We start from the raw sequence: 13,349 nt of genomic DNA, 5'->3' as shown, positions 1-13,349 counted from the left end.
ATATCGTTTCCAAATGAGCGGTTTTAAAATCTCTGTTTTTAAAATCTCCGCAAAGGCGACTGCCATTTTTGTACCCATGGCTGCACCATGGGTTTGTAGGCAGAGTTTTGCATAGAGCTGGAATGAATTTTCTTCTCTCTTTTGAATTGTCTTTAAACCAAATTTTGCGAAGCATTTCGCTAATAATCAGCCAATATGGATGGCGCGAAAATGACAACGTGCAGTTGATTAACTTCGCGAAGAACTTCAGTACCTGAGTCAACCACAGTCAAATCTCCCTGACTGACCCCGAGGTGGGGACACTGTAAAGAAGCAAAACACATCTTATCTACCACCCCCAGGGGACAGATCTCTGATCAAAAGTGCTTATATGCCCCTATTATCCCCCTATCTGTCCCGGGTCCAGGGGGAGGGGGGTGGGGGTTTTAATTGACTAGTGCATTAAGGAAATTGATGCACAGATATGCCTTTACATTGTTTACAAAAGTGTTTTATCAGTGTTTACACAAAAATTTAGCCTTGTCGTGTGGCTTTACATGTGCGACCGGAAAACGAACCCGAAAAAATTGGTCAGTGCTGATATTTTTGGGTCTTTCAGACCAACCAAAAAAAATAAAGATTCACTCTAGTGCGGTTTGTTTACACGACTTTGTCATCAAATCTGCTTACGTGCAACCATCGGCACTTTTCAAGTCTTCTTCGGTCTTTCCGGCAGTTCACAGCAGCTTCCTGATATCAGCCTTTAGTTTGGTAAGCACTCAGTTCTGTAATTCTGTAATTTTATTCATTTTATCTTGGTTTCATTTCATTCAGATCATTTCAAGACATTTTGGACTTATTTTAGATCATTTTAGGTCATTCCTTGTTTTAGTAACAACGCCAAATGCATCGCATGCAGCTGCCAGTATGCATATTTCAGGTTAAAATCCCTGGAATCCAGTTGCAAAGAGCAGCATTTGATGGTACGTACTGTGGTAGAACCTCAAAAAAAAAAAAACTCTAACTTTGAAGGGATTAAATAAAAGAAAACAATCCAAATGATCACAGTTGATTTGATATGGAAAAAGACCTTGACTGTGTCTCAGCAATCCTCAGGTGCGACATTAAATGAAACAAACGACAACAAACAAACAAACAAACATCAAATGACATGAAACAAAAAGGAATTACACTTATATTAATTACCATATCTTTCTTCAGAAACAAAGTTTAGGAGTCAAATTCAAGGAAAGGAAAATGCATGGCTTTTTTAATGATCTGGTAAGGGCAGTGTGTACTGTCATTTTGTAACATTTTCAGATTTAAGTGGTTTAGTGAATTGGTATTAAAAAGCCAGATTGTCCCCGAGATTGTTGATGCATTGTAATATGTATCAAATACTGTATACATGTAGATCTCTTTAAAATCTTGTGCTTAGCCTTTTGAAGCTGACTGAAGGCGAAATGTTCAAGAGAAATACTGAATGAGAGAGGCAGAAACTCTATCAAGCCCAACCATCAAACCCACCATCTTTACAGTGCCATGTATGTTGACAATGTTTGTTTTAATTGGTTTTTGATAGGATCTTGTTTCTGATAGTGCCAGTGTGGGTATGAAAGTGAAGGTTCTCAGTCTGAGATAAATTATTATTCTGCAAGTTCCACTTATCCTGCTCTTCTAAGCTGTTCCATCCCTGGAAAAGGTGCGTGCTCAATAGGTATGGATTATAAAGGCATGCTTAAATTAGAATTCAAGTGCACTTTTAAAAATGTGCATGCCAGTTTTAATATCACATATCCACCACTTAAAAGGTTCAATTATGTCTCTGGTTTTTGTGACATCACATGGTAGGGAAATGAGCACATCAGCACATCTAAAATGTTTTTCTTTGGTATGGGGTCCTGAGTCTCCGAATTAGACATGCATGCAGAGCACAGTTTTATTTTACCCCCAGTCTCCCAGCAGTAGTTATATAATATAATAAAAAAATATTTAGTAAGTTGTTTGGAGGTGACAATCCTCTTGATCTAGCTGATTTTACATGTCTGGAATTAGACAATGTAACTTCTAACTACTGGACCTACACTGTAAGTTGTCAATATATGAAGAATTCCTGTGGGATGGTTTTTAAATGCATGCCAAGTGATGCCAAGTGGAAGTTATTATAATGTTAATAAGGTTTGAAGAATAAAGAGTGTAAGTTATGGCAGTGGTTTGCTTACTTACATTGCTAATGGCTAATGGTGGAATGTGTTGAATAAGTTATGTCACCTAGCTTGTAAGCCTAATCGTTACTAAAAATTTATTGGGTCTCTAGTAAGGTTTCTTTTTTTCTTCTTTTGTAATTCGTCAAGTCCCTAAGAGAAGGAGGTGTGGGATTGTGGAAAATTGATTCTGTGCTTACATGTAAAAAGAACATAACAAGATATGCTCTACTGTTATTTTCTTGTTTATTCATGAGATGCATATAAGCATGAGTTGTTTTTCTGCAATTCCCCATCCAGTAGGGGGATTTATAGGGTAAGTTAATTTCCGGTGTGATTCTCTATCTCTTTTTAGAGCCTCAACTGCTTGCCAAAAAGAAAGTTTGTTCCAAGGATCCAAATAACAGTATTCATGTTGAGGATGTGATTCCATATCAAGACTGTGGAGTTCAGAGCTCTTAGAGTAAGTTGACCTAAAAATTATTATGTATGTGAGCAGCATGACTTTGCCAATACAGAACTACACAAAGCACTGTTTGTGATCACTCCTAAAAGTGACCATCATTGTGAAATCTGTGACATATTATAAGCCCTGTGTTAAAAAGATCCTTTAAGTGACATCTACCCTAAGCGATGGCACCACTTTTTTGAATAACCAACTGGCCCTTTTCTCCTAAGCGACCAGTGCAGCCTTCAGAAAACAAGCATTAGCCAATAATGATACTTAAGGTTACAATTGGTAGCTTTCACTGAAGTGTCAGCTCTCTCTTTATGAACCATGTAGAAGTTCATTCAAGGCGGCCGGTATATGATTTTACAGAAAATTTGCATTTGCAGCTTCCAAAATTTATCAAATCGGTATTGCAGCTGCTTGACAAAAATCACTAAGAATTGCTGCTCGGTGGTAGGACAAATCCAGAAAACAAAACCTTCTGTGTATCTCTGTCTGCTAAACAAGCTACATGTATTACAGTTGCTTCTAGTTCGCGTTTCAAAATAAAGTTGCTACATGATTAGCAATCGGTGTAATTTTGTTCTGCTGAAGCTTATGCCAATTTGGTATTCCACAACACCAACTATTAAACATTTCCAGTTGTTTAACTCTAGACATACCATTACAGTGTAATTGTAACAGCAGGTTTAATAAACATGTTAAAGACTGGTTTTGGTTTTAAAATATCCATAGAAAACCACTGTGGTGTCCTCAAAATCATGTAAATTGATCAGATTATCGAAGTGTTAACAACATTTGAAATAATTTATCTTTAAATCAAAGTCTCCTATGAGCCAACTCGTGAATGCAGATGACGCATCAGTATTTTAATTGAAGTTAAGATGGCTACATACACTACCTTGAAAGCTAAAAGAAGTCATATCTTTGCCTGATCATGTAACGAGAAATAACCATATGTGTACTATAAAAATGATTCTAAACTTATTCCCTACATATTGTATAAGGTCATTCTGATGCGCCTTGGAACAAATTTTCGGGTGTTTTTTATTCAAAGTTCATGCAGACACTTCACTCATTCAATTTAAGACGCCGCACTTTGTGGAAAAACGGGAAAACTTATAACTTTGCTCATATTAAATGAAAAATCTCCATTCTTGCATTAAAATAATTGTCAAATTTTTATCTACAGATTGAATAAGATTATTTTGATGCACTGTAAAACAAATTTTCACTTCTTTTTTTATTCAAAGTTCATGCCGACACTTCACTGATTGAATTCAAGACACCGCACTTTCACTGCGCATGCTTGAAAGTCAACAGCCGAATCAGCCAACCAACCTAGTGAAAAACCCACCATTGCTATCACTCGTTCATTGTGCATGCTCGCATTTACGAGTTAAAAATGGGTATGGAAGTGGTTCATTTTGCCAGCTTGCTGTGATGTTGGAAGGGAGTGCCCATAGTTTTACGCAACACGGCTCAAACTTCAATAATCAGCCTGGTCATAATTGCATTTCTGAAATTGAAACCTCTCAGCATAAAATTGGAAATACAAAAATCTGATCATGACAGATTTAAACTACAACATGCAGGTGTCATGACTGCTCACGTATCCTACCCCCTTAATGTTGTAGTTGGCAACAAGACTTTTTTCTCTAAACATACATTTTGTATTTTTTGCACAAGAATTTAAAATGGGTGTGGTTTTAAAAACAATGGAAGCAGTGCATTTTGCCAGCTTGCTGTGATATTAGAAGGGAGTGCCCATAGTTTTACGCAACACGGCACAAACTTCGGTAATCAGCCTGGTCATAATTGCATCTCTGAAATTGAAACCTCCCAGCATAAAATTGGAAATACAAAAATCTGATCATGACAGATTTAAACTACAACATGCAGGTGTCATGACTGCTCATGTATCCTACCCCTTTAATATTGGAGTGGGCAACATGACTAAATTTTTCTCTAAACTCACATTTTTGAATTTTTTTAAACCAGAATTTAACAATTTGGGCCCATTGGACAATGGGGCAGAAAAGTTTCAAGTTGTTCAAAGCTTAGTTTTTTGGTACAAATGTTTTCACCAGAGAACATTCACTTTTTTTTACTGTTAATCCTGGTTATGGATCTTCTGTTGTCTAAGTGTAGAGTCGTCCACTGTAAATAAACTTTTCTTAACAGGGGAACATATGTTATGGATGTTGGAACATAAAGTCTGTTCATACAATGTATTTATATTAGACAATAATGTTAGTCTCCTGCAGTGGAACATTCACAATTAATTAAATTGTAATAGCAACTGGAACCACAATGACAGACGACTTCTTCCTACATACTCCTGCACATCAAAAGCTCAACGGTATGACCATGAAAAAACTGTAATAATCAAGACTGAGTGTACTGAGACAGCGTATTGTTGCAATCTGATCCCCCATTGAATGAAACAGTACAATTTCAGTCAATTTCAGTCAATTCCAGTAGCTGTGAAAACTCACAGACAGATTTTTCAGTTCTTAAGATATTTAAATCTCATTGGGCTGAATTCTGTTACCACAACCTCGAATCTTTCAGTTTTTAGTGGTGAGTTGGCCCCAGGGTGTTATGGCACCCTGTAAACTAAACATGACCTACTCTGAGAAAACCTAACTTTTAAAATGCAAAATCTGCAATGAAACCCAATGGGAAGGAGAAAGAGATGGAGGTCAAAGAATAGCTGCCTCTGTCATGAGATAAGTAACAAGACCATCCCCAGGCATTGATATGTTATGTTTATTTTTAATACAGTTCCCTGAAAAAAGGGTGACGATCAGGTTATTGAACTGTGCAAAACATAAAAAGAAGTTGTATGGTTTAAGATAGTGCCACTTTCAGTTCTTCAGTTACTTCACCATTTCATTATGGATATTGGAACTGCAGGGATGTTCCTCAGCACTAAGAAATAATTCCTGGATTCTAAAGCAATAACCTGTGAACAGGCTCCCAAGTGGGGTCTATGGCAAAGATGAAAATCGAGCTCTTCCTCGCCCCATACCGTGCTCCGCCCGCCCGGCTCGCCGATTTTTCTTTTCACCCTATACCCCACTTGGGAGCCTGTTCACAGGCTATAAAGCAAATGCTCCATGCAGATAACTGATTTTGGTAGCAAGTCATAATTGCTTGTATTGTACCCATTAATAAGTGTTGTGGAACGCCGAATTCCAATTACCATAATGAAAGACAAAACTTCTGTGCTGTGATGATATTTAAATCTCATAGGTTTTTCCCTGCAAACAACCACTTCACATCTCTCAACTGCATGAACACCGCCAGCACAGTTTCCCAAACACTTCTTTAAGAGGTGATTACGGCTAATAAGAATACCACCTTGATTCATTTTGTTAAAAACAAAATACTGCCTTTTTCCTGTCCGTGATTCCAATGTCAGTACAGGCTGGTTTTCTCTCTTGACTGATGGCCAAAGTTGTTTAATAATGTTGGACTTAACAATTTTATGGTAAATCAAATCAAAAACTTCTCAGGAAATGTTCATAGTGAAATCTCCTCTCCATGGTGTCGCTGAAGTTGGTTTTGAGCGCAGTCTTCTAATTACCTTTTCGTGAAGCTTTTTCATTGTCCTTTTTGACCATTCCTTGGATGGGAATCAACTTTTGCAAGTCTGGATTTCGACCACTAAACGTTGTATTTCTCTTCGATGACTCCTACTGCTGCTTCGTACTCAGCAAAAAAGCATGAAATATCCCTCAACTCCGTGCCGTTTTCTGTACAAGACATGTACTCCTCGAAAAACTGGCTTATTTGATCAGAAGGAGGATTTTCCAGAAAGAGCTTGGCCGCCATATTAGATTCTACCAAAGCCCCCCAAAATTCTCCCATGACAGGCTGCGCGCCTCTGATGATCCACATTGGATTACCTATGATGGTCTCAAAGGAAGGCAGCGTCTAGGAACTGGTCTCACCGGCCGTGCACACTGTAGGAAAGGGAATCCTATCTCATTGCTTTTTTTGTTCAGATATAAAGTCTTTAGAAATTCTCTCATAAACAAATTGGTGTTTCAACCAAATGTATTACAGTTTTCCTTTTTCCAAGAATCTTAAAACCTAATCTTTTTAAAGTTTAAAATATACTACAAATACGTGACTCTCAAAACCTCGCGAAGCTAGGGCTGGGCGGACAGTCGATTTGAAGTGAAGGAATGTGCTAAGGCAGCTATAAGAAAGTATAAATTGTCACTAATAGGCCTTTTGCAGTAGCTGGTCACATGATCAACTTTCCGATCAAAAACAGTTCTCCTTTGGAAAGTTTTGTTACAAGGTCTTAGGAACTGAGAGAGCATATTTAAAGTAGGTTAATTACCCGTAAATTTTTATCCATATATCTCAAAAGTAAGATTAGAAGGATTTGTACTGGAAAACTCCTCAATCTTTATAATTCTTCGGGTCATACTCAGCCTCATCCAGTGATAGGTAATTATCATCATCATCATCATCATCATCATCATCATCATCATCATTATTATTATTATTATTGTCAGTAAGTATATCACTCTTTCCAATATTAGTTTATTCCATGGTCCCTATATTTGTAATGCATCTTCCTCCCCCCTTTGACCCAACAGTCTATTATTATTGTGCTCCTCATGTGTTCAAAATCAAGTGTCGATGTTTCCAATGCAAACTAAATGTAGCATTTTTTTGTTATTTTGTTCAGATAATCAGATTTCTTGTGATTATGAGATGGGATGTGGCTGAAATAGAGTGAAAAATCATACAATTGCATAATATCAGAACCTTGGTATCATATTCAACCTTATTGGCCTTTCAAACAGACACAAAGAGACAATATAGGTTGGTTTCCATGCAAACACGTGCCCTTCAATGACGAAAATCAATAGCTCAGCTATGGCAAATAATCCCATTAGTAGAAGTAGTTGTTTATTGGCACGTCCTCTTATAAGTTTGGCAAGTAGTCTCCATAAGTAGTCGTGTAAGTATCATGTCCCCATAAGTTTGGCAAGTAGTCCCCATAAGTAGTTGTGTAAGTATCATGTCCCCATAAGTTTGGCAAGTAGTCCCCATAAGTAGTTGTGTAAGTATCATGTCCCCATAAGTTCGGCAAGTAGTCCCCATAAGTAGTCGTGTACTATCATGTCCCCATAAGTTTAGCAAGAATTAAAATTCCCGTTAAGTAGTCAGAGGGGAGTTGATGAAACCCCAGGAAGCAAATGTCTTGACTTATAACAAACAAGCAACCAAACAGCCTTCTTCTTCTTCTTCTTCTTCTTCTTCTGCATCAGAAGAGGTGGTCCTCGCAAGTAGGGTATCACTATGGAAACACAGACCTCACAAGTTAGGTGAGTATGTCCCCATAAGAATTGTATGGCAAGTAGTACCCATAAGTATTCAAAGTTGAGTATTGGGCAGGTCCTCATAACTAAGACCCCACAAAAAAAATTGAAATTTCCTAAAGTCTAATCAAGTGTTTAAAGAGATGGGCAAATAAGCTACCAAACATCCATATTTTCTTTTTCATACCTCCAATAGAAAGGGGGGTCCTCATAAGAGGTGTATGGAAACACAGACCTCACAAGTTGCCAAAGGTGAGTATGTGTGTGTGTGTGTGTGTGTGTGTGTGTGTGTGATATATCCCAGAGCACTCAAGCATGCAGTGATGCTAGGACCCTAACGTAAATGAACAAGAAAAGATATATAACATCAGCCTAGGTTTATAAATATGTTCGCCTAAAAATATTATTTTGCTGGAGTTATATATCCCAGAGCATTCAAGGATATACTGATGCTAGGACTTCAACCTGGATGAACCAGAAAGGATATATAACATTCGCCTTGGTTTATAATGTTCGCCTAAGAAACTTATGTCGTTTATGTTATACATCCCAGAGTACTCAAGCATACAGTGATGCTAGGACTCTAACCTGGATGAACCAGAAAGGATATACAATATCCGCCTTGGTTTATAATGTTCGACAGTTGGACAGAGTAAATGACGAGTTAAAGAGACTTTGTGATGAAGGCATCATAAGGCCAGTCACACATCCTACAGACTGGCTCTCAAACATTCTGGTAAAAGAGAAACCGAATGGAAAACTTCTTATATGTATTGATCCAAGTCAAACTATTAACAAGGCCATCAGAAGACCCAAGTACACAATACCGGCGATTGAAGAAAAGCTTCCACAACTGACGAAGGCCAAAGTATTCACCATTCTTGACGTATCTGAAGCTTTTCACACTGTCGTGATGGATGAAGAGTCTTCTCTACTTACTACGTTCCAGGGACCAACCGGCCGCTACTGTTATACTTGCATGCCATTTGGGATCGCCTCGGGACCGGAGGAGTATCAACGGCACCAACATGAATTCTTAGACGGTTTACACAGGGTAATAAACATTGCCGACGACATCTGTGTTTTTGGATGCGGAGATTCAAAAGAGGAAGCTGACATCGATCACGACAAAAAATTCACGAGCCTGTTAGGAAAATGCAGCAACCATGACCTGCGACTATCTGCGAAAAAGCTGCAGTTTAAATCTCCCTCTGTCACTTTCATGGGACACAAGCTTACCGACAAAGGCGTAGAGCCAGATCCAGCTAAAGTAGCTGCAATTACAGAGATGCCAACGCCCAGTGACAAATCTGGGGTGCAGCGTTTTCTTGGCATGTGCCAATACTTAAGCAAGTTCTGTCATAACTTGTTAGAAACAGGTCTTCCATTGAGGGACTTGACCAAGGAGGATTCTGCATTTCTGTGGTCAAACAATCATGAAAATGCATCTAACTCGGCAAAGAACCTCATTGCTTCAGCAACCGCATTACGCCACTACGACACAACCCTCCCCGTGACGCTACAAGTGGATGCATCTGAAGATGCGATCGGTGGCGTATTGCTACAAAATGATCAACCTGTTTATTAGATGGATAAGTGGCACCAGTACCTATACGGAAAACACGACAAAACGGTACACACAGATCACCAGCCGCTCGAGACAATTTTCACAAAGGGTCTCAGCAAAGCTCCTCGCAGACTGCAAAGGATGATGCTGAAGTTACAAAGATATCAGTTCACTGTCCGATACAAGAAAGGGAAGGAACTTTACGTTGCAGACACTTTCTCTCGCGCAGCTGTCACTGATCAGCACTCCTCCGCTGCCAAGCAAGAATACGAAGTGTTTCGTGTGGAAATAGCTGCAACGAATTAGACAAGAACCCGCCAAAGACCCAGTTCTAGCATCCCTGCACATGGTGATAATGAATGGGTTGCCTTCAGAAAGAAAGGAAGCCTCAGAGGTACTGAGGCTGTACTGGAATTTCCGGGATGAGATTTCAGTCTATGATGGTGTCCTCTACAGGTCCCATCAAGTAATTGTCCCAGCTACGCTACGAGACGAGATGTTACAGAAAATACACAAAGCGCACCAGGGAGCCGACCGCAGTATAAGACGAACACGCGAGTCTCTTTTCTAGCTAGGAATTTAGGCAGCAATCAGGGAGAAATATTTATCATGTGGACTTTGTGCCCAGTACCTAAGAGAGCGACCGCGAGAACAAATGAAATTCCATGAGATACCCACTAGACCGTGGTCCAAAATAAGTGCCGACCTTTTTCAGCTGGATGGAAGCAACTACCTCGTTATGGTTGACCATTACAGCTACTTCTTTGAACTAGACCCCCTCGGTGGGAACACATCAGCCAACGCAGTCATTCGATCCATGAAAAGACAGTTTGCGGGATACGGAATTCCAGACGAGTGCATATCCGATAACGGCACACAGCTTAAAATCCATGAATATTTACGTTTTGCTCGAGAATACCTTTTCATCGTACGCAAATAGTCACCATACCACAGCCGAGGGAACGGAAAGGCGGAGTCCGCAATCAAAACTGCAAAGAACATTCTGAAAAAATCCCTCCATGAGGACCCCTATCTGGCACTACTAGCGTACCGAAACACACTCCAGCAAACATATGATTACTCGCCAGCACAACGCCTTATGTCTAGAAGACTACGGGACATCATCCCTACAGCTCCGCGTCAATTTGCCCCACATACAGTGTCCCCAAGTCTAGTACAAGAAAACATTTCAGAAAGGAGACGGCGATCAAAGGCTCAGTACGACAAGAGGGTGTCAGCGCCGCTTGCCGAGTTCTCAGAAGGAGATAAAGTGTACGTGAAACCTAGGCCAACGAAAAAACACCAACCCTGGATCTATGGAGAGGTAATCGTAAGACCCGCCCCAAGGTCCTGCCTCGTGAACACAGCAATGGGACCAGTCGGGCGAGACCACGCACAAATCAGGGAGGCAAAAGCAGAACCAGTCGACAACTATGATGGAAGACTGGACAGATTTGAAACTGCATCTGTACCATCTGAAAGTGGACCGATAGAGGAAACGGATCAGCCAGTTGAACAGAAACCTACACCGCCACCTCGCCGTTCAACCAGAAAACGTAGACTTCCTTCAAGATTCAATGACTTTCCTATGGAATAAAGACTCTTGCGAACGTTTGACAGAGTTAAGACACTGTATTCGAGAGTTAAAAGACTTTGTTTGCCCTAGAACAGCTCAGAGAAATAGCGTTTAAGTTAACAGTATAACGAACATTCTGTTAGTTATTTTTCTTATCTTCCAAAAGGAGAAAGGTGTTACAACATGTGATAATCACTTGCACATTCATCTGCACCTTAGTGTTTAATAATCACATGCACTTGCATTGTCACGCACGTATCCAGATAGTGTGTATTTATTGCTCGCAGCAACTTAATGTCTTCAGTTTTCAACATGCTACAGGAAAATAAACAAGAGAATGAGGGGGGAATTATAAACTATTGCATTTTTTGTCCTTGCCGCCGAAAATGCAACTTTCCCCAGCTCAAAAATCGATAAAGTAACGATTCAACAGCACTTCAATCGAAGGAGACGTCAGGATAAAATCATTCTAGGCAGTGCCTTTTTTGATCGAAATCAACTCATAAATGAACGCAATATTTTCTTACTGACCTCTTGAATTAGTGTTGACCTTCATGCCTTCCTTCGTGCGCGGAGAGAAAATAGTTTCTCCGCTACGTTTCCCCAGCTTCACATTCAAAAGATGGGATGTTAAGCTAACAAAACGAATGTTTTTCTCCTCAAAAAAAGCCCACTAAACCAGTGCCTTTTTTAACCATAAAGCAGCATTTTTTGTGAATGAGACATACGGCAGGTTGGAGCCATTAGCAAAAATGCTTCTATAACCGGTTTGTTTTTGTTCACCTTTGGCAGCCATTTTAGTTTCTCTCGTTTTCTTGGTCAATTCTAATCCCTGTTAAAATAGCGAAGCCACTGAACATAAGAACTGGCCGAATTTCGAAAAAAAAGTGGGAAGAAGCGAAAAGGTTCCGTGTATCAACAAGCCGATAACGGCTTCAATCACAAATTCGCTCAAATTTCCTTTTATTCTGCACTCAGCACCCTTTCTACTTCATAAAAAGGAGCTTTCTTTGTTGCTGGTCGATTCTTTTAAAAATTCAGCAGCACTCACATCTTTTAAAGCCTTGTAAAATGACCCACTTACTCATTTTATTCGATCTGGCCGCCATTTTAAATCCGCACCTGCGATACAAACCGCTTGCTGTCTATGGCTTGAAATGGAATAGAAGGCATCGTGTATGAGATTCGTTTTCGACTTAGGCAGTGCTTAGGGCGCTTCGTTATCCGGATTTGATTTTCTTCCTTTTCGACTTGCGGAAAAGAAGAAAACAGCTCCTAAAGATATATGAATTAAACCCTACGTAATAGCACTTTTTACGTATTCTGACTTTAATGATTTATTACCTGATTGTGTTTCAAAAATTAGTTGATTATGAACGAAAGAATACGCAGTTATGATACGCAATCAGCCTTTAATTTAACTACTGATTAAAGCCCGGTAAATTATGGGAAATTCTTGTTGTAATATCGGGGTCACAAAAATGGAATAATTTCACCAGTTAGTTTAGTGAATTTCAAATCGTCTAAACTGTGTTTAAAAAGTCTACCCATATGTAATATAAAAACAACCGCCTTGCGAATAATTAGCTATGCATGCTGCGTTTTTAAAGGTTTTAACTTTTATTTCAGTTCGTTTTGTACCCTTCCAATGTGATTGAACACTGGTAACTGTTAACTCGGGATCTTCTTCGAGAAGCTCAAAAGAGCTTGCTCCAGCCTGCACTGTATGAATCTAGGCTAAACACGTCAGTAAGGGAGATGAAAATATTAATTGCTGTATCCAGAGTGCAGACGAATCCTATCTCCTTTTTGTTGTTGCTCGCAGGCTACAATTGTTGTATAGTCTCGAGTTATAAGTGCAATACATGGAGTATATTTATTGTTATCGTTGGTCAAACAATCGCTTTTCTAATTGAAGGTAATCGCTTTGGGATCGCACAAGTAATCATACATAAGTTGCCTGGCTAACAAATAAATGTATGAGCAAAGTTAAGGGTTAATGATCAATAATGAAGCATTTCTGTTTCCAGTCGAAAGATTAGTTGTCTGTGCGCCACTCCACAAACCCTGAAAACCATTTCGGTCCTTTTGGATTTGACATATACAGCCAAGCACAATGTTAAAGGAAGGGAGGGGAGGGGAGGGGAGAGGGGAGAGCAAGGGGTCTTCTTTGCGGTGTTCTGCCTTCCGGTCATTTCAGTTCTTACGGTGTTTCGGTAATTTG

General features: G+C 39.5%; 1 long non-coding RNA gene across 12 annotated transcripts in view; it reads left to right on the top strand.

Annotated features, from left to right (window-relative positions):
- The window catches only part of LOC146467336 (uncharacterized), a 12,496-nt gene extending 4,226 nt beyond the window's left edge, over positions 1 to 8,270 (top strand). Inside the window, exons 2-7 of one of the 12 annotated variants that reach the window (XR_014867782.1) lie at positions 1,201 to 1,260; positions 1,579 to 1,696; positions 2,539 to 2,646; positions 7,346 to 7,482; positions 7,932 to 7,988; positions 8,179 to 8,270. This is a non-coding gene — a long non-coding RNA (uncharacterized LOC146467336). The other 11 variants (XR_014867784.1, XR_014867783.1, XR_014867778.1 and 8 more) reach the window with 11 other exon arrangements.
- The last annotated feature ends 5,079 nt before the right edge of the window (positions 8,271 to 13,349 follow it).

The sequence above is a fragment of the Pavona decussata genome, unplaced genomic scaffold (genome assembly GCF_977016875.1).
Source record: "Pavona decussata unplaced genomic scaffold, jaPavDecu1.1 SCAFFOLD_137, whole genome shotgun sequence".
Taxonomy (NCBI): Eukaryota; Metazoa; Cnidaria; class Anthozoa; order Scleractinia; family Agariciidae; genus Pavona; species Pavona decussata.
The sequence above is the reverse complement of the archived record's forward strand: the minus strand, read 5'-3'. Positions and strand labels throughout refer to the sequence as shown.